Source organism: Mytilus galloprovincialis, chromosome 14, assembly GCF_965363235.1.
Source record: "Mytilus galloprovincialis chromosome 14, xbMytGall1.hap1.1, whole genome shotgun sequence".
Lineage (NCBI taxonomy): Eukaryota > Metazoa > Mollusca > Bivalvia > Mytilida > Mytilidae > Mytilus > Mytilus galloprovincialis.
Window position 1 is genome coordinate 5491078 of NC_134851.1, and position 24034 is coordinate 5515111.

Here is a 24034-nt window from a genome sequence, read left to right on the forward strand (position 1 = left end):
AATGTCAAAATCAAATGACAAAACATTTCAAACGAATGGACAACAACTGTCCTGTACCTGACTTGGTACAGGCATATTTAAATGTAGAATATGGTGGATTGAACCTGGTTCTATAGGGCTAAACATTTCACTTGTATGACAGTCGCATCAAATTCATATATGTTTACAATGATGCATGAAAAAAAACCCTGGTTCGTCCACTTTCTGCCCAGACACTGGTGACGTCTTACAAGTATGAGCTGCAAGCTCTTTAATATCGAATAAGTTGTGAAATGTGTATTCAATATGCAGGTGAAGTTGGTACATGTATATTGCTACTAAAGTGGGGGGGGGGGATTTATAATTTCAAAATTAAAATGGTCCCGTTAGTCATAGATGCTGGTACTGAGATGACTTTGTATGTCAAAATTAGAGATATAAGTCTAAACTTGAGGCCAAAAATATTGTTTAAGAATTTTTTTAATTTGATTTTTTTCCATTTCAACTGTGATTTCATGATTTTTATTATTTTATTTATATAAACCACATGTTTTTTTTGCATCGTCTGATTGTAAAATGAAAATGCTGCATTTACTATATTGACATTCAAATCACATAGGTAAAGGAGACCTGACAACGCCATCGAAAAAAATATATAGGAAAAAATTCTGAAACGGCAATTCTATTACCCGCCACATAGAAAGCTAAAAAAACGATAAATATGAACAAAACAAAAATTAGGGTTACAGAACTTTAGTGGTATGTAAGGGTAAGCAATATCTGCTCCACAAGCTGCGTTTGTAGTCAGTATTATTCAAGTACAAATCCAGTTACAAATCTGTTTGGAAAATGTCACATTCGAGAGAAAAAAAGAGGACGTGATTGTGGTTCAAATTGGAATATATCTTGGTCGTCCCTGATCACGGACTTTTTAAGTGGCTTAAGATGATTAAAGTTTAAACAACGAATTCAGATTTAAAAGCGATAGAGTTTGTAGCTGTCAAATAACAGTAATGCTATACGCGCACGTTTTGTCTACATAAGACTAAATGGAGCTTGAAATAAAGAAATTAAAGACCAAAATCAAATACAAAGTGTAATCGTAATGCAAACCAAAATGTTAGTACCAAATGCCGATTATGCTTTGGGAAGATGATTAATGAATCTGTGTTGACTCGGTTTCATTTGTCCCCTTGTATTAATTCAACAACTTTTATGTTCTCTTAGACCATTTCAAAGGCAAAACTTTATTTTCAACGAAATTGTGGTTAGAGTTAAACCGAAGATATAATTTATATGATTTGACATGGTTGCTCTCATACAATAAATATAACCTAAAATTCAATGTCTCTATATGGGGGAATTTATGAAATTAAAGAGTATAAATACTGGACATTAATGTGTCTCTATATTTGTAGTGATAAAACCAAACTCATGTCAAAAGATTACACTCCATCTGAATTAATTCAATTTGTAAGGGAATATAATGTATAATTGTGGAAGGTGTTGCCTATGTTAACTTCTCTTTAACCAAGCCGATTATTGTCAGACCAATAGGCAATATGATCCAAACGTTTCAAGGGAGAAGTACCAAGGGAGGAAGTATTCTGTATTACTACCAGACATTAACATTGCAGTCCTTAGATATTAAAATTATGAACAGTATAAAATTGACCATGCAGTGTAATAGCTTCAATTGCTTTTTAGTTGTATTTTTGTTTTGCGTCATAAAGACTGTAATTTTGTCAAAATCTATAAAGATTAGCTTATGTGGTTTAATACAATACCACTTTTCGTTTGACATCTATATCTTAGATTTTCAGATGAGATAAAAAAAAAAAAAAAAATCTCGTGGAAGAAATAAGTTAAATCTTAGCATTTAAAACAAATGGTTCGTTTGCTTCGTTCGTAAGCAAATCCAAAATAGGATTCATCTGAGATAAACGTTGATATAATTGAATAAATCCTACTATAAAAATAATTAATTTGGCATCGAATGACAAATTTGCGTCATCTGCTGTCAATTGTCCGGCGGACATTTTGAAGTAGGAAATAAACCACATAAGGTTTCACACCTTAACACACACATATCACGATGTTTTATCATTTTTGAAAAAAAAAATCGAAGGTTGAACATTGCTTTAGCTATGCTGGTTGCCATGTCTTATAAAATAGAAGATGTGGTATGGTTACCAATGAGACAACTCTCCCCAAGAGACCAAGTGACACAGAAATAAATTAACTAAAAGTCACTGTACAGTCTTCAACAATGAGCAAAGACTATACTGCATAGACATGACAAATGTAAACAATTCAAACGAAAAAAATAACGACCTAATGTATGTTCAAAAAATGAACCAAAAACAAATTTGAACCCATTAACGAACGCCAATCATTGATTTACAGGCTCCTGATTTGGACGTTCGTTTCAGATAATGTTTGAATATGATAAACAGAGCTATTTTTTATTTATACATTATTTAAATTTAAATTTAAATACTAGTAGTTATAACAAGGCAAGACGTCATTCTTCATGTGCTGCTATAGAATATCGTTCATGCATCATATTTTTCAAGATTATACCGTTTTGTGATGTTTCACAACTTTTACAGATCGAGGGAGGAGTGGTCGAGTGGCAACAAACATGTTAGACCCTGTCACAATATGTGAGTGTCTGTCAAAATTCATGAGCCTGTTATTTTGATATTGGACAATTGACGTTTTTAGTCATAGTTATCCTAAGATGAAATATATTGATATTGTGAGGTACTTTTTGGTCATAAAGCTCTCTAACTGTTTCTGATATATTAAATCGAATATTCAGATTTGAATATTTTTGATGAAGATAAATCAAGCCAATATTTCTTTATATAAGATCAATGGAAATGCAACAAGGAGATATGGAATGATTCAAATAATACGGTAAAATCCACTACGCCTATCAATCTATAAAATGTCCAGACATTAAAAACGTAAAAATTCAAAAGAACACAAACGTTTTGATTTATATATTATACAATGAACGAAATACAAATATGAAAAAAAAACAGCAATAAACGACGATCACTGAATTTGAAACAGGCAAATACCGATTATGCCGGATTTAAATATAGGTATGTGACCCCCCTATTTCCCCTTAGCTTGAAAAATAGTGTACCATCCCTCACTGAAAGCTTATTAAAATCATAGAAATTTGTTCGACTCATAAGATGGCTTCAATACATAAAAAAACAAACGAAATTACTCAGGACACATTAAACCTATATGTGCTGACCCGAGGTTTATAAAAGCTAGTTCATACCAATTTTCAGATTATCTTAATTCGTGCGTTTCAAATTACCGTGCATATCATCTTGTTTGGGGTGTGGGAGGGGGTTCATGCCTTCATACAGATGAAATGAATCTTACTAATTGAAGATTTCTAGCACGATTCATTCTGAGGATTTTTTCGTTGTCGCGGATTACAATTTGTAATTAGGAATGTGTTGAATTTACAATAATAGATTTTTGTAATTCCTGATTGTGCATAAAATTTGCTATCACAAATTTTAGAAATGCATGATGATTAATTCCTTCACATAACATTTTTCTCAAATTCGTGATAATAAATTTAATCCTTCATCACAATTAACAGCTGTCTGTAGATTTGCAAACATGAATGTTATCATTTATAACGAATAGAATTCATGATATCGATTTTCATCTAAACTGTAGATGATCGTATACTACTGTTGCCTTTATTCATCTGTGATCACGGTTTGATAATTGTTTGATCTCGAATTTAAATGACATTTTTGTTAGGCGTTTTATTGGCCATAACAGTAACATAATGAAAGCATTTGATTTACTTTTCACACAACTATTCATTCATATAATGTAATTAGTATGAAACCAGTTGTTAAGAATTAACCAATAATGATTATAATTTCCTTTTAAGGGTTAGACTAACATAACTCAATTCAACACCTATATATTAAAGAAAAGATTCACCAATTGTTAATTCAAAAAATATAAAAGAAGGATGTACAGAAAGAATTACTTGAAGTTGTCATTAACAATTTTCTATTAAAATAAACCAAATATACAAACAAGACAATGCTTATTCAATTATTATTGTACTTTTATTATTTACGACGTCAGTATTGCACTGTTACTACCACAAAATTTATTTATCAAATAAGTATGGCAGCGAGATGGATAATTGTTGATTGTAAAAAAAGATGAAATGTGACATATCAATATCAATGTACAACTGAGAAAACTAATGACTAAAGAAACAGGAAATTTGATATCAATATGGTATTATAAAATACAAATTTAATATTATCTGGAGGGAACCTTAAGCAAAAGATGTAGGATGAATATAATATGACAGAGTAAGGTTACGGAAGATTTACTTTTGTAGATAAACAAGCAAAGACAAAGTTCACGATTGGGGAACCTGTGAAATGAATTCTTATTCTAACGAATTTAAATGTCTCACTTAGAATTATTCAAACAATCATTGTAAAAATTGTCGACCATAAAAACACATTATTCTTTTGTAATATGTATCTTTGGATTTAGTTTTGGCACAGTCCTTGTTTATTATCCATTACAAACTAATGTCGCTAGTAGACAACAGTTAACGCATTGATTATTACAATTCGACCCTTTAATTATTTAGGTAAAGAGTACAAATCTGTCATAATATAAAACATTCCTCTTGTATTCCAACAAGTATTTGATGCATTTTATCAATAAAAAGGCTAACCGCATATTTACATTGAATTTGAATTGAATAAAACTCCCGCCATAAAAGTCACATGTGTTGTAAGGCCATCCTCTCTGTATGTTCCTCTGCCGTTATATATAAGCATTGGATTTTAATGCAAATTGAATTCAAATAAGAAGTTGAGGCTATCTATGAAACCAGGTTCAATTCACTATTTTCTAAATAAGAACTTCTGTACCAAGTCTGGAATATGACAGTTAATTTGCATTTGTTCGATATGTTTAGGTTTTATTTTGCCTTCGACATGATTGATATGGGACTTTCCAATTTGAATTTCTCTTGGAGTTCGGTAGTTTTGTTATTTAACTTTTTTCTGACGTGAGTTTCACTATAATGAGTAGATGATGCATTTTTATTTTCTTGTTTTTTATAATAAATATGGGTTAGCATTCAAAAATCTATGTTAAGGATCATATGACATGGGTAATTAATAGCATCTATATTATTGAACGTAATTTGAGAATAAAATCAGATGTGGTACAATATTTTGCTTAATATCACCTCTTGATAAAAACTAATAGAATAACTCAAATAGAATCTTATATCACCTTATGCATTCAAAATCTGTAGAGATCATATCAACCAAAAGTTTAACTTATTATATCATCAATACAGTTGTTGTGCTTTCAAAACTATATATATATATTTAATGAAGAAACATAATATTTTGAAAGAGTAGCCGATGTTTTTTTTCCTGCTTTATATATGAGAAATGTATATACCATATACATGCTATAATAAATTCGACATCGGACTGAGTTTGAATAAATATGACGACCAGACGAATTTCAACAGTACATTATTGTAAAGTCAAAAGACATCAAGATACACAACCAAAACGAAGTATTTAAATTATTAGAAATCGAAGATTACAATTCCATCACCCAGACTTGACCAAAGGGAGGTGTGGCAATTATTTTCGATTCTCTTTCGTTATGAAGCATTTCATTTGTTTCAGTTCAAATACATAGTCGGACTTCAAGTATTCGGCTTTAGTGAGTGTTATGAAGATGAATCACTAAAGCATGACATTTATCATGGGTTGTGTTCTTTGTATTTAAACATAAAAAGGTTGACATATTTGATTATATGTTTTTAATCAAATTTAAACTTTTAAACCAAACTCAATATGTTTTACTGATACCAGTATGAAAATGTATAATGTTAACAGCACAACAGATATCATCTATAGTTAGTTACATATAATTACAAGTGGAACCATATGTTTTTTTTTGTGTTCTTTAACGTTATTTTACAATTAAAAAAAAGTATGAAAAGTTCCAATTTACCTTGATATCCAGATCCGTATATTCACCTTAAAAAAACAATAGTAAGTCCAACAAAAGTCAGTATCAGATGGAAAGTGTCTCAATAAAAAAAAAAAAAAAAAACAATGTCAATGTTTAAACGTCCTAAAGAGAATCAAAGAAAAAACTAATTTCTGGGTCATATTGAACTAACGATCATGTCCCGTCTGACTTAAATAGAAACTCAAATTAAGCAATCTATAATGACAGGAAAAATTAATATCGATATTTTGTAAACCTCTCACAATCAAGTGATGGATTTGCATTGGTATTATCTCAATTGTATGATTCCCGAGAGAACCATTCTGGACAGATCGTCTCAAAATAATACCAAAAATAACATCCTATTCAAATTTGGTTATATTGTTTTCTGTCAATCTGATAAATAGTTGTACGTAATAAAGTATTTCTCAGTCATTCTAACTTTCTGATCTATGTATCAAGCAATAAATATATATACATTTATATATATCGTATCAAATATGCCATATTGGCTAATGCATTAATGCTATTTGATTAATTTACTCAGGATGGTTTCTTGAACCTTAATAGTGCCTGTACTTTAACTCTTCTATTATATTTTTTGTATGCTGTTCCGCCAAAAAACAGTATGCCGTATATAACAATGATGCATAGCATAGTTTTATGTGCATAACATATGTTCTTTGTCCTTTTTATTTTATATATTTTTTTATTAACATGCTGTTCTGTTTTAAATCTTAATATATCATAATTACAAAGTTAAAAAAAAAACAGGAGCAGAATAGGAAATGCTTACCAAAGAAGAAATTGGTGAAAACAGTTATACACATCAGTTTTTGTTTGTGTATTTCAGATGCATGTGCGTATGGAATAAAGAAGGAATAAAATGAAATGTTGGCTAAACTTCAGGAAATCATATTTGTTTTAATAACGGTTTGTGACCATTATAGATATTAGAGAGAAAGGATTATAAGAGTAATTAGCTTGCTACTGAATTATCATACGTGTATGAATTAACAATCATATCACTATTATATTAGTTTTATTGATTTATAAACAGAATGATATAACTATACATACTTTAGTGCACAAATGTCAGATATACGTTTATAAATTGTAAAGGACATTTTACAAATTTTCTACAAAAATATACATATGAGTCAAGGCCTTACTAAAGCGTGAGTGTTGCAAAATTAGAATCCCCATACGTCTAACATTTATTTACATGAATTTATAAGATTTACTTTTGATAGGAATAAAGCTTATATCTAACTACATTGACAATACTTCTAATAAAAAAATGTGGATTGTTTATATTGAATGCAACAAACTCGGAGTATAAAATCAAACTCAAAAGTATATACACTAAAATGTCTTGTGAAGACTTTAATGACGTAAATATATTAAATTAATGTAAAATTCCTATTTGAATTTCGAATCAAAGGAGTCAATATTTGGCAGCAGTATAATGTTTTCATATTTTAAGTAGTTAAAGGTACCAGGATTATAATTAAATACGTTAAAAGTTACTGAAAAAAGTTATTAACAAACTTAATGTCTTCCTAGGCTTGTACATGTTAATTCCAAAATATCTCATACAAAACAATTACTACAAGAGGTAAATGCAGATATTTCCAAACTTTTCCATCGTTATCGACATGTTTCAAACAAGGAAATAGAGAACGGAAACGGGAAAAATGTCAAAGAAGACCACAACCCGACCACAATGCAGAAATCAGTCGATGGCAACAAATTGGTTCTCAACACATCGACAAATGCCCGCAGCCGTAAACGGGTTTCAGCTGGTTGAACTAGTTTAGCGAAAATGAACGTCATAAATTACTGAGAAACATATGTACATGAACTAAAAATTAAAATATAGAAGACTAACCATGTCCAGGTCTTCCTGACTTTGGGCAGGGGTAAAATTGAGGCTGGATATGGTATAATGTCCTATGTTACAACTCAAATAATAACAAATTGCAAACATGGCAATGAGTACAGGTCCTAGTGCGCCTGCTAATCATAAATTAAATGATAAAAATAATGTCCAGATTTAAAACAAAACATAACACAAAAACAGTATGCCAAATATCAATAAATGAAAACCACTGGATTGCAGATTTCTTGTTAAACACAAACGTATATAAATTGTGGTTATAATTTAAATGTTAATAAGCGCTCAACTTTTCCTAAACATTTAACCGTTGTGTAAAAACTAAAAAAACATCTATGTTAAGCTTAGTCTTTCATTTAGAGTTGAAGTTTTTCATCTGTATTGTAAGTACTGATGCAAATAAAAAGAAGTGACAAACAGACGAGGAGATTAATTTCTTCTGCTAATAATTGAATATTTTCCCTTGAAAATTCAAATAGAAAGAAACAATAAAGTTATAATATCCCTTTGGTCATATACAATCTTACGTTTTCACGTATATGAAGTGTTTGGTCTGGACCGTTTAAGAGAAAAGATCAAGAAAAGTTTATTTTTTCTTATCTAGCACAAAATCAACATTGCTCAAGTTGACTGCTACATGTAGCCTCTGAAAGTTTATATGACCTCAATAATAGAATTTATGTAGGAATGTTCTTTATTAAATACATTTCTTATATTTTTCGTTACTTGATAATTAATCAAAAAAGTAAACACTGACACACTGAAAGGTTTAAACTCCTTCATTAAACTTTGAACTTATATAATTATATTCTGTTTGGTTATTTAGCTCCCCACGTATTGGAGTTTTGATGTCTGTAAATGGCATATAATGTTAACTTATTAGTATGGATTTGTTTTTCGATCGCTTTTACTAACGACAACATATGTACATATATGATAAAATATTGATGTCAACAGTAACAAGTGTAAAAAAGATAGTGGTAAAGTTTAATTTTACATAGTACATTAGTCAAGTCATACAAGTTTACAGAAATTGCTTATCATTTGATCAAGCTACGATGCTTGTGTAATTCGGAAATTAGTATCAGCCTTTGAGTCGTAAAATTTCTTATAATCTAAAGTTATATATTCGTTATTTTGGCGTATGTTTGACAAAATTGTAATATGTTTTTTTTTTACTTTGAAATAACTTGATATTTGCATTACTACATGTACTAATATTGTTTTATTTTGATCTTGTATAATGTTGTTAGTATCTATCATAATTTGTTTTAATTTTTCGCACTAAACGTCTTAAACTTTTAGCTGTTAGATTAGAGTTGTTTTTAGCTCCGTGTTGAGGACCACATTCTGACATTTAGATGAAAAACAGCAATACAAGCGTTGTTCTTTTGCTTGTTGTAGTTTTGCCTTAAGTACATGTGATCACATACCAATATAAGAATAAGAAAAAAGAGTACTTGCCGTAAGTAGACCTATAAATTTTCAAATAATGATGCACTGCAGAATGTAGACGATGGAAATATACAGTTTTTTTTCTAATACCAATGAAATTACTGAAATAAGAAAGGTATTATGTTTATAACACACTGCATACAATTGACATTGTAAACTGCTTAAATGATCACTTGAGTTCAGTTGGAGAAAACTTATTCCACATCCCCATTCTAATTTTGAATCAGAGGAAATAAACAATTATGTAAAATCCAAAAATAAGGATAACACATTGTTGTCACTAGTTATATCTAACCAATAATTGATTATTATTGCACCATATAGGGTTTTACCGCAAATTGCAACATTGAGCGGATTCATAAACTTCAAAAGCGCACAGCAAGATTAATTTTGAATAAGCTTTTTGATTATCCATCAATATAAATTTTGAAAGAACTTAATTGGATAACCATTTTTACTCGGATAAAATATTTTCAAGCCATTTTAATGTTTAAATGTATGAATGGACTCGCGCCAGACTATCTTACAAGTAAATTTACTGTTTGCAGTGATCTATATAGTCATTCTCTCAGGTCAACAACATTTGGACATCTTCATATACCAAGGTCAAAGTCTAAATACTTCAAAATGACTTTTCAATATTCTGGTCTAATCATTTGGAATAATTTGCCGAATGGTATAAAGGATTTAAGACATACAGAAAGCGTTAAGATGAAATGTGCTTATCTCTTATCACAAAACAAAACGCGTAGACCAACTTTTTTTTTCAAGACATTCTTGCCATGTTAGGTCTACAGTCTGTTTTCATGCTTGTGTATATATATTTGTAACTGTGTACATATATATTTGTAATTGTGTACATATATATTTGTAATTGTGTACATATCTATTGATTATTGTTCTATATGCATTGATTGTTATATGAATTATTCATTTAAATGTGTGAAGGCCTTCTGTGAGATTAACAATTGTATGTTAAATGAGTTACCTTCGTTCAATAAAGAATTTATTACTATTATTATTGTTATACGTCAGTTATGACTTATTCAGATTCACATAATTACAATGAATGCGTTTGTATAACACTTTGATTTGGTATGAGCAAATAACTCGATAATTTAAAACTTATTGAAGAGAATAAACTCATCACAGACTTGGATTAACTTACTATCGAAACAAGGACACTTCATATACATACAATCATATCACAATGGACATAGCATAACATTGTCCACTAATAAGGGTAGGTTGAATATGAATATTTCAAATGCAATATTGGTGCTCATCAATGCACAAGGGTGTACGCAATATAAAGAAAATATATATAATAAATGAGTTGTATGAACAACTCGATATAGTTTCATGACATGTATATTCCATTCGATATAGTTTCATGACATGAAGATTCCATTCGATATAGTTTCATGACATGAAGATTCCATTCGATATAGTTTCATGACATGAAGATTCCATCCGATATAGTTTCATGACATGAAGATTACATTCGATATAGTTTCATGACATGAAGATTCCATCCGATATAGTTTCATGACATGAAGATTACATTCGATATTGTTTGTTAGATACATTGTTATTAATTTGAAATTGAAGATTGATAATTATCAATTTTATGATTAACATCTTTATATATAGTAATGACTGTAATATTTTTTCTGTCTATGATGAAATGACATAAAAAATGTGGAGCACTGAATAACACGCGTGTGTTATTTCGAATAGACAGAAAGAAATATGGGAGTCTTTCCTTATACTTTAATTTAAATCTAGAAAGCAGTAAATAATGATAAGATTTTTGATAACGTCACTGTCAAATGCCAAATTATGTCTATGAGCTGATAGATAAAATACTTTATCCAATCAGATGGCGTGTGACATCCAAAATTTCATTACTTGTGTTATAATCAATTTATTAACATTATGTTACTAGTATGGTCATCAACGACATAATCATATCATCACTTTCCTTATTTTTGGATGCGTTTTTTTTAAACAATTTGTGAAACAAAAAGTCACTCGTATCTTCCATGTTAACACTGACAACATGTTCCTTCTTACGTTTTATAAGTCGATGTACTCCATCCACGTATTTGATTAAACGTTGACTTTTTTACTTCTGAAATTCAATAATTTTCATGACTGTATAATATGATTTAATTATTTTAATGCCGAAAGGTCTGTAATTTTTTTATGATGCATTGCACACGTTGACATGTATATACAGACCCATTGGTGGCCTTCGGCTGATTTCTGATCTTTGTTCGTTACAACAAATATTAACAGAGAGACTGTGACCGAATACTTTATATTATATCTTTTCTGAGAAAAGTGAATCAACAAAACTTTTTTTCGTATAAATATTTTGCTAGAAACAAAATACTTTTTAATTTAATACTGTTTGCTTAATAATTCTCGTTGGAATTTCAAAATGTGTAAACATTTCATCACAATGTTATGATAAACAAATCATTAATTTGAAAAAAGTTAAAAAAAAACAAGAATACCAAACTCAAATGAATACCCAAAGCGGAAAGTGCCTATTCAAATGGCAAATGCAAAAGCCCAAAGACATCAAACGAATTGATAACAACTGTTATTGAATCGGGAAAGGCATTTTCTGATGTAGATAATGGTTTTACAGGAACCGAAACTTCTTGCTTGTATGCCAGTTGCATTGATATATTTATTTGTTATGCTTGTATGTACATTTCCCGATCGTTATTTGGAATGCAGTTCTCTTCTCTATAGGACATTTTCTTTGTGGATAATTTTGTCGAAATTCAATTATTACTACAAATTGTCTTCATTATATTTAAGTTCTTATTGTGACGTCAGGAACCAAGGTGTAAAAACACAGCTTACTAGTATTGCAAATCTTTGAAAATGAAGGATAATCTTTGTTTAGATATCGTCTAAATCATTAGAAAAACAAATACCGTAGCTATATATATTTATTTAGTCTTGCCAGTTTGATAATGACTATCAAAAAATCTCAGAAAGCCTTCTATTTGTATTTTAAAATTCAACAATCTCAATTTAAGAAATATCAATACACACTTTATTCGATGGTGTAATCTATTTATCTCTTATTTTGTATAAATCCTTATCTCATAACTAACTATAAATAACAAGGTCTCAAAACGAGACTTTTATGAAATAGGTTGTAGATTTGGACTAAGTAGGTGACACAACAAATTGTAATTTAGGTTAGGTAAGTGAGATGTCTATTTTTATCTTCAAAACGGTTTTAATTGATAATGTAAATTACTATTGTGCGAAACAAATTTATTAATGAAGGCTCTTGATGGAAAAGTGGATTTATTTCTGTCTGAAAAAGATGTGAAGAGAGAGAGAGAGAGAAAGGATATGAAGAGAAGGAGGAGGAGGAAGAGGGAGAGAGACAGATAGAGATAGAGAGAAATTTACACAAGCAGGAATTATTATGATACCGAAATTCATCATGAAAAAAGTAAAATCACAAAAATACTAAACTCCGAGGATTATTCAAAAAGGAGAGTCCGTTATATGATGGCAAAATTAAAAGCTCAAACACACCAAACTAATGGATACCAGCTGTCATATTCCTGTTCTTAGTGTAGGTATTTTCTAATGTAGAAAATGGTGAATTAAACCTAGTTTAAAAGCTAGGCAAACCTCTCATTTGTATGACAGTCGCATCAAATTGAATTATCTTGAAAACAATGTGTGAACAAATATAAACAGACAGAATACTAGATGAAAAGGTCAAAGATAGGGGTACAGCAGTCAACATTATGTTATAATCTTAATAACTATAAAAACAAACAAATATGTAAAAAAGAAGAACGAAATGATAAAAATACTAAATTCTTGAATCACACATTCTACAAATACAGCTTGCGTTTTCTGTTGTCAAAAGTAGTAGTATTATTATCATTATAATCACCGTTGTTATCAAACCAGGGTTATAAATAATAATACTGTTTATTTTCCTGTTTTGTTATATTTTAATAAAAATCAATGATGGGTTGTCATGGCAATCAGCAATGCTAATCTCTTGATATTGTTTCAATTAAGGATATCTACTAATCAAACTCTCGTAAATGCTTTGACCTTTGTTAAACCTCAGAGTAATTTTGGTGACAGAAATAGAGATAAGAAGATTATGAACTGAAAATTAACTGCTTTGAAATCAAAATTGAAAACAAATCGCTGGGTTATAACACGAAACAATGATCAGTTTCCAATAGGGTAGAATGTTTTATGTTGACAATATCTTTGCTGATGGTAGAGATACATATGGTGTACATTCTGAAAGATCATGGTCGGAACACATTTAGTGTTTGTCTTTATATGTTGTTGTATCTCTGTAATTCAAATAGTATACACATGATTTTAGAGAAAAGACCGGTTTTAAATTTTCCTTCGGGTTTGATATTTTCATTATTTTACTATTAAAAAAACCTCACATGGTAATAAAATATTAAAACACATAATTCGCTATCGCACACAATAATTTTATAAAAATAATCATATGAAATATGACATTTCTTTTTGCAAAATATGTACGCGAACATAATTCTTGCTTATACAACTTTCTGTCCTTGTGTATAATAGAAAAGACAGGATATGAAATATCCTTCCATAGCTCTCTTTGTTGATATATATTTGTCATGTTTACGTATAGAAACCATATGGAATCCTAATGTCAATGTATTATACCTTAAGAGGCTTCTAACATTAATGATTAGTTCTGTTCATCTCAATTAATGCCATACATTAAAGAATCGCCAAGAAAATAATTTCCGAGTCGTTTTACCAAGGATGTTACTTTTCTGGAGTAATATAGCTTTCATCTCTCTATCTCGAGGCGAGAAATATAATTGCTATTTTCATACATCTATTTATAGACAGTCGTATTAGATTTTTTAGGATAAGGTCACGAATGTACTATATCGTGATAGGTGAAACGTTTTGATTGCAATTGCACTCTGTTCATAGATATATGAAGATGTGGTATAAGAGCAGATGAGACAATTCTCCATCTAAGTAACAATTAATAAAAGTAAACAATTATAGGTCAAGGTACGGCCTTCAACACGGAGCTTTGACTCACAATGGTATACTAGTAACCTATATACAAAAGCATATATATTCATAGCTGTATTTATTCATTGCTGATAAGAATTTATTTATAGAAAAAATAATCCAGGAAATCAAAACAACTAATCCACAAACTCAATAAAATGATTAGACTGTTTAATCGCACAAAATCTTCTGTTTATTAATAGGTAAATGTAATTCAAATTATTTTCTATAGTTTTACTTTACATTATAACTGCTGAGACAGATTACTGTTATGCATTATTAGTTACATAGTGTGCTAGTGACCTAATACGGTATATATGGGGTCAGTAAATTCCATATACCGTATTAGGTCACTAGCGCACTATGTAACGAATGTATCTTACCGACTATCTTAACATGTGAAATTTAGACTAAAGACCTATCAAAATGAGCAAGTCTTCAATACTGTTAGCATTACGAACTACTTCCATTGATCCTACAAAAACAGATACCAACAATAACAACTGGTTAGGTTTAAATTATTTCAATCTTAATCATCAATTTCTTCGTCTGTTGAAACCTTTACGTTTTTTTCTCAATACCGTTTTTTTAGGGAAGTAACACTACTACTAACAGTGTATGAAATAATCCCCCCTCCCTACTACCTTATATGGAATATAAAGGGACGTAACACCACTACTAACCGTTTATGAGATAAGCCCACTTCCTTACTAACCTAATTAGAAATATACACGGTCTTCAATCTCATTCCTATGTATAGGAGGTAAGATAAATAGCATTATTAGTTCAAACAAAATTTCCCATAACCATACTACCATTGAAAAAAAGTACATGTTTCTTTTCTTTGATAATGCAGGGTATCTAGAAAGTGACTGAACAACACAATAATTCACAAAATTTAATGTGCTTATCGCATGGCTGAAGTGATACTTTAAATCGGCTGCAAGTGGCAAAATATTCTATTTCTTTTGAATTGTTTTAATTTGTCATTTATGATTCTTTTGAAGCTTACTATCTGGGTATTTGCTAATTGTTCAAAGAGCATACGAAGATCTCTAATTACTCAGTTTCGTTACGGCACCCCTTTTCAGCGCACCTGGTCGCATATACTTCTCTGACCGCAAATTTAACTTAGGCATTTAAACTTTGAATGTGAACCGTATATGACATACTTCGCCAGAAGTTTCCTAAGCAGACTTATCTGGATGGATCGTTGTCACATTGTCACTCATATCACATCTTCTCATATCTTGAACATCCCGATTCACACAATAGTGTGATATACATCTATCCAACATACAACTCATGCACCACGTAACAATGTTTCGCACAATTATGTTAAGTGTGTATATCTGAAACAAATACGCAGGAAAGTGGACATGAGTTATGTCTTATATTTGGTTGGGATGTTGTCTCTTTGATATATTCCCTATTTCAATTCTCAATTTTATTTGCAATTTGGCCACCGTCAGAGTGACACCTTTTTTTAAATCACACAAAGTTATGGGATATTTTGTTGTAGATACACATGCTACTAAAACATGTGCAAACTAATTCTGTGTTTTTACTTCAATTTTAAACTTTGTAAAAGACTTCGCCACAGTTTCGTTTGGACCTGAGATTACCTGATTGATTGTTATGATGACATTTCGATCTCCCGGTGATCACAATTTGTTTACTGATATATTAAGAACGAAATCATAGAACATAGATTTGAAAAGACAGGATTATAACATATACGTAAGAGACTAAGCATCGACATTGTATATTCAAATGGCTTATTTAGGTACAACGTATTGTATATAAATATATCATGCTCACAAGAAGTACTTTTGGCAAATATCCGTTGTATGCATGATATAATTGAATAATTCCACCAAATGGTCGTTGTATCCATCTGAACAAAAAGTCTAGAGATCTTCGTTCGGGCTTCAATTTATTTATTTATTTATTTAATACACCGGCAGAGAGAAAAAACATCAATAATTAGAAAAATTGTGAAAAAATACCATTTCTCTCATCAAATCAAAATACACCATTAGTTAATATTTAAATTTAATGCCTTCTTTTATAATAGCACAAATCTACGAGCGAGTGATGACATGTAGTACAGACAAATCTTCAATCATAGCATCTAACGTCCAAATACATGTCAAACAAACTGAATGTGCCAGCTATCTTTTATAATGAAAATCAAACAAACACAATCATAATAAAATGTTTGTGAAGTATACTTTATATTATCCCACAGCAGTTAACAGGAGGTCATTTTTGTTGTGGCTGCTGTGCACTGTTGAAGACCATGAGGTTACATTTTGATATTTTATTTTATAAACTACTGTTCTGTCTATATATCTTAGTATTCTTTTAGTAACATTGAGGGTTTTATTTTCTTTAACACAACGTACGTCCAGTAATAGAAATTGCCTTCAACCCTAACTTTGCCGTTAATTTTCTTGTTGGAATTGTTTTACATTTGTGATTTCGGGGACTTTTATAGATGACTATGCGGTATGGGTATTGCTAATTGTATATTGACCTATAGCTGTTAGTTTCTGTGCCATGTGATCTCTTGTGCAGAATTGTCTTATTGGCAATCATACCACATGGTTTAAATATTCAGTAACTTGCAAAAAAAAAAAAAAAAAAACCAGTTTGAATATAACGTATAACAAGGGTATAACAGGGGTAGGGTCATTGCTTTGCTAACTATTGGCCACTTTTAAAAGTCCATAAGTATTAACATAAATTCACAACAACTCGGTTCAAGTTGCCTCTTTTAGAGTTCTTATAAGAATTTGACTTATTTTCTATTAATCCTTTGAATCATAAACGCCTAAATGAAATACACAAATATCATAGATAAAGACAACATAAGTATTCTGCTGTTCAAATGGGTTATATACTTAAACCGACGGAAACACGTCAACTATTAGAGGAAAACAACGGAACATCAAAAACACTGAAGTGCATCTAAATCAAACGCCAACATACATATTACTATTTAAATATTGACAAACACTGCACATTTTCAGATTGTGTCAAGTTTGCATATGTATCACAAAACCTAATAAGAACGGGATGTAAATAAAATTGATTGGCTATCAGATAAAAGTTAATAAATTTGTGACTGCGACGTCTTTTTCACATGTTATCGAAACATATATTATTTTAATCTGTATTCGTATATGCCTTAAATTATTTAGAGTTTTGTAAAATATTACAGCATAACTATTGATTTTATGTCATTCCAATTTAAATACCGTTGACAAAAATGTGACCTTAACGTATCTATTTCTTTAAACAACTCGTATATATATGTATATATATATATATATATATATCAGAATAAATTGAAGTGATTAAAATATTGACTGTGTGTAGACATTGTTCCCAAGGGTTCCGAATGATCTTTATCGAGCATCTATTAGGAAACCAATACGTGATTGGGATGTACATGCTATACATATGATCATGTATAATTAATTATTTTATATGATGTTACAACAGACAATTTAATAACACAAGTCTAGCAAGTTATGGTATATCATAAATATTAGAATACAAAACAATAATTTTATACTTTATACTGATTAAAAAATATATCATGCTAGTATATTTCAAACAACTTGAATGTATTCTGAACATATTTTTCATCTAGCATACTGCTCTAACAACAACACATCGGTCTTCAACATAGTCAGGTGATTTGTAATGTTTGAATCTTATGGTATTTCAATGTATCCCAAAATAATGGTTATCGGCAACCATTTTCCTGTTTCTAACCAAATAATTAATATGAAGACGAAAGACAAGTCAAGAATATGACAGTTGTTTTCAATTTGTTTGGTGTGTTTGAGGTTTTGATTTTGCCTTTTGATTATTAACTTTCTGTTTTCGAATTTATTGATCCAATTTATATCTCATTTTGTCACTACCACACTATGTCACGACTCCTTAACATATGTCATTTAGACTAGTGGCCCATAAAAGCGACCAAGTTGTAATGGTTTATACAGAACAAATGTCGTGTCATGTGTACTGTTGTTTGTTTGTCTTTTTCATTTTTAGCCATGGCGTTGTCAGTTTGTTTTAGATTTATGAGTTTGACTGTCCCTTTGGTATCTTTCGTCCCTCTTTTATGACCTAATGAATAGTAACTTTATCATCCTCTTTGACATGTTAAAGTTGAATTAACCACACTGTTTTTAAAATATACATATCGAGCTGTGTTATGCAATAGGGAAGACACCAAACGGACAATGAAAAATATCAGTCGAACAAAAATGATGAAAAAGAAACACGACGATTGGATAACCCACAAATATGACATTTAAAACAAAACTCTCAAACAAAACGAGTTCGAATACCTCGAAAATCGCGCATAACAGCAGTAAGGTCGATTGGAGGTATTCTTTTTTCGAACATAGGCCATTTTAAAATACAGTAGTTCATTTAAAGTTAAATGCGTGTTCTTGTAGGTAAATATTGATAAATACTAGAATTTGGATGTCTCGAAACCGTACAAGAAAGACATCTTAACTCCCAAACAAATTATGAAGAGCAAAGAATGATGTGTAGATAAATATTGTTCTAAAATAGTAGAATGTAATATGTGGATATCAATGATTTCAAACGCAGCATCAACCATTAAAAAACTTTTAAGATTATGGTCATTTTTGAAATTTATTTAACAAATTATAAAATATGTACACCCAGACTCTCTCATCTTTAGTTTCCAGAAGAATATAATTACAATTTTCAGAACTTGAAAACAATGAACTAAATACAGAGGTATTGAGCCTACTTCTATAATATTGTGTTTCGACATAATTTAAACAGCATCATGTGAAGTGCTAAGAGACATTTTGATTGCAACATTTTTTTTATAAATAAAGTGAAAAATGAGATTCATGGTTTTACATTGTACACCAGACGCTCGTTTCGTCTATAAAAAAACTTATCAATAACGCTGAATCAAAACAATTTTAATGCAAAATAAATTACTAACGTGTAAAGCAATGTACACCCAACAATTTCGAACAGTTTTGCAAAATGCAGTTTTGATAAAGACTTTTTATTAATCCTATTACAGTAGGCTGTTCAAAAGACATAAGAATTGACCCTGTCATTAACAAAATGCCAAAAAATCTACAATCTGATTAAGATTCAAAAACTTTTTCCACGCGTTGTCGGTAGGGGTATGAGAAAACTCTGTTGAACTCTCATTTATAGTGACCTTTTAATTACCTTTATGGTTTTTCTTTACAACGTTAAACATGCATAGTTAAACCAATTTATTGTATTGGTTGAATGGGTTAGACCGATAGTTTCATATAAAATGAAATTTGCTTTGCCTAAAAATAACGGACAAAAACTTTTTAAAAACTTAACTGTGAACAAAACAGGAGTCTGAAAGTATCATGAATTAACACAAAAAATAACATTCAAAATAAAATGTCATGGAGTATAAATAATATATGAAACGATAATTAAGGGTTTCCGAGTTTAATTACGCATAACGCGGAAAAGATTAACATTGCCCGATACCATTAAAGTACTAAAAGGACATTATTATTACTTTGTGCATTTTCTGTTATCATGGTTATAGCTTTATGATACGAACTATACATTTTTTCATAACTGTTTGGTTGAATTTATTACTCGTGCAAATATGCAAAATTACTTACCGTCAGAGTTCTGAACCTAAACAAACAATCAAATCCAAACACTTAAATGACAGAGAGTGTAAATCCAAACACTTAAATGACAGAGAGTGTAAATCCAAACACAAGTCTGAAGCAGTGTTGACATGCTGTCATGCTGAGATACTTTTAAATCGTTTTATTCCTACATTGAATATTGTGAAGAGTCCTCGTAACTCAGATTACAAAATCAATATGACGCTTAATTTCATGATTCAGTCACATTTTTATATCAATTTTCCTAGGAAGAAATTAAGATGTAATAATGGAATTATATTAAATGATATATACGTTTTCTGTTTTGTTTAATTTATTACTTCAGATGTCACGTTTTTTCCATTAATATAACAAATACAGCATATTCTTGATTATTGAATTGTTATTGGATCTTTGTGTACTTTTGCGGCTTTTAAATTGAAATGTATTATTTTCATGGATCATATCACATCTTCTCATATTTCTATTTTTCTTATTTTTTTTACAACAGTTTTACAAAATTTTAACAAAGTACTTTGTGTCAAAACATATGGTGTAACACTAAATAACTAATTGTGTTAATGACAGTCTGCTTGCCGATTCTGGAATTAACATTATAATTGGAAATCGATTTCTACGAGTTGTTTCCCTTTGTCGGAACCAACATTTAAAATTGATAAAGTCGTGTGGAAAGAGCATATTTTACTGTACGTCATTCGTGTAATCTTCTACTGTTCAATTTTTTCATAATTTTTGATAACAATTAATCTTTTGGTAAAAGTTCAAGTTATTAGCACTTATTTCTATTATATAATTGGTTAGAATGTAAACATCGGAGACGACCATCTGATATCAGTTTTCTTGATGGAGAAAAATAGTCCTTATGGGAAGGTGTCTCATTGATAATTTAACAGCATTACCTAAGCTTAGACAACATTAGATTTTGTATCTGCTTTAACCTTTATGGTCATATTACTTTCATCATGAATGCGGGATGTGCTTACGTGAACACCTGAATTCACCCAAGGTTTTGATGAGGTCTTTATTTTTCAATGTTGTTTTTTTGTGTACTAAGGTTTAAGTGTTGGCACTTTTTAAAATTGTCGTTCAATTTGTCTGTTTGTTTTCGACTTATACGTTTGAATGTCTCTCTGGTGTCTTTCGTCTCTCTTTTATGGTATTTTCTAGTTTTTTCTACATAATTCAATCAACCCCTAAGCAGTAGATAAATGTTCCATGTTTAATCATGTTTTATATGATTAACAGGATGTGAAGCAGTATCTGCTCATCCTTCCTGCAGCCCCTGAGATCACCAACGGTTTTTATTGGGTTCGTATAGCCCAGTCTGTTATTTTCTATGTTTTGTTTGATGTTCTTATCACAAGCAAAAAACCCTAGCCGTATTTGGCACAACCTTTTTCAACTTTTGATACTCAGAGCTGTGCAACTTTGTCCCCTTTTTAAGTCTTGTTTGGACGAGGCGCGTTTTTGACGTAATGAATTTTAAGCCTGATGCCTTTTGTTATCTATTATTCATGTGTTTCTTTGCCTAATACGTTTTGCTATTTATTTGTATTGTAGTCCTGTATTATTATGTTGTCATTTTAATGTTATACTGTGGATTCATTTTTATTCGTGGTATACCAATTTTCGTGGGTTTCGAGGGTCACAGCGAACCACGAATTTAAGAATTCAACGAAGAATAATCCCGATAAAAATGTATGGAGTCGGATGTTTATTTCCGGTTATGTTATGCAGTTCTAGTATAGTGCTGAATGGCGATAAACATTGTAACATAACACGTGTTTTTTTTTTTAAAAAGAAGATACAAGTATTTTGATTAAATCAATAATTAATATATCGAATATCAGTGATAATTTACTTTTTAAAATTGATTAAAACTGTTCATGGAAAATAACTGCAGGTTGTTAATTACCGTGTCATAGTTTGTTTTACTAGTGATTGAAAATCAATAGGATTAAGTAGGTAATATTGTTTATGACAGGAACATTTTATTTTCACACCTTTTGCTTATATGACTGTTTATTGTATCGTGATTAGGAAAATGAGCTTTCAATCATAAAGTTTTGATTGCCTTATAGAATTCCGACAAGCATTTATAAATTGTAAAACAAACAAATAATTAGTTGTCTTTGTTCATTATTGTAATAGAAGTTTTCAATGAACACTTTAACCTAAAATGACCAAGCGAGGATTTTGACAATTCAAAGTTAACTTTTTCAATGAATTCCTTCTTTTGTTTGTTTTATTATTGATCAAACCAAGGAGGTTAAATGATCTACTAAATCAAAAAAAAAAAAAAAAATCACAAAACGTCTTTTTTTCTCTATCCACGAAAATTGATACCCACGAAAATAAAATGAATCCACAGTATTTAAGAATGCCATCAACGTGCGAGGTTTGGCATGCCACAAAACCAGGTTCAACCCACCATTTTTTTCTTTAAAAATGTCCTGTACCAAGTCAGGAAAATGGCCATTGTTATATCATAGTTCGTTTCTATGTGTGTAATATTTTTACGTTGTGTTTCCGTTGTGTCGTTTGTTTTCTCCTGTTTTTGAGTGTGAATTCACATTGCTATAAGACGTGTCACGGTGTTTTCTATCCCAAATTCATGTATTTGGTTTTAATGTTATATTGGTTATTCTCATCGGATTTTGTCTAATGCTTAGTCCGTTGCTGTGTGTGTTACATTTTAATGTTGTGTCGTTGTTCTCCTTTAATATTCAATGTGTTTCCCTCAGTTTTAGTTTGTTACCCCGATTTTGTTTTTTGTCCATAGATTTATGAGTTTTGAACAGCGGTATACTACTGTTGCCTTTATTGTATACTGTTTGTCTTCTGGTCGTTTATCGTTATTGTTTGTCTTATTGTTGTCTGTTTTTTTCTCGACTAATGTTTATAAATAACTGTGTGGTATCTTTTTCTTTTTCTCTTTTACTGTCCCAAACAAGAATATTTTTATCAAAACTATATGTTTATGTCCAAACATTATGTCCGGTTGTGAAATTTTGACTCAATGTGCATTTGTATGACGGATGATGCATACATCATATCTGTGTTATGTTAATAATTTTGTATATACATCAGGACATTATTTTTCTTGTCTGAATTGTATTACAATAACCTTTCGCAGCTGTGTATTGCTGACTATATAGTATGTGCTATGATCATTGTTGAAGGTCGTTCAGTAATCTAAAGTTAATGTCTATGTTATTTTGTTTTTTGTGGCGATTTTTCTCATTGGCAATTTTGCAACATACTTTTATATTTATATTGAGCAGGTGGGGCTTATCCTATTAACGCGCCTGGTATTGATCCACTTGGAGTAAATGTGATTCCCTCAGTTTGTATTAATTTCATTGATTTGTCTTCCTACTCAATTAATTAGATTTGAACATCAGTAATCTCCGGTTACCTTAGGTTGATTTATGCAGCACTTAACACCATATAAAATTCCTCTGTTTTGTTTATTTAAGGAATGACTGTAATATTTTGTCTATCTATGAAGAAATAACATAAACAATTTGGTGCACACTGAACAACGCGCGTAGCGGGTTATTTAACAGTGTGTACCACATTTTTTATGTTATTTCGAATAGACAGAAAAAATATTACAGTCATTTCTTATAATTTAATTCTAAATTCCATTTTAAACCGTAGAAAACCATGAAAAAACGTTGATGACGTCACGGTCACATGACTAAATTATGTCTATGGGCTCATAACAAAAAAACGTCAGCCAATCAGAAGACGCGTTACATCCAAAATTAATTTATTCCTCGATAACAGGCATAGGAACATTTAATTTCCGATCTCATACCTGAGGAAACTATTCATCAGAATTGATTGA

General features: G+C 30.3%; 1 protein-coding gene across 2 annotated transcripts in view; it reads right to left on the reverse strand.

Annotated features, from left to right (window-relative positions):
• Nucleotides 1-20299, reverse strand: part of LOC143058029 (ankyrin repeat domain-containing protein 33B-like) — a 41652-nt gene extending 21353 nt beyond the window's left edge. Inside the window, exon 1 of one of the 2 annotated variants that reach the window (XM_076231492.1) lies at nt 20170-20299. The gene's annotated coding sequence lies outside the window, so the exon portion shown is untranslated. Of the gene's footprint in view, nt 1-6042; nt 6145-20169 lie in introns of those variants that run through there. The other variant, XM_076231493.1, reaches the window with a different exon arrangement.
• Between the last annotated feature and the right edge of the window lie 3735 nt (nt 20300-24034).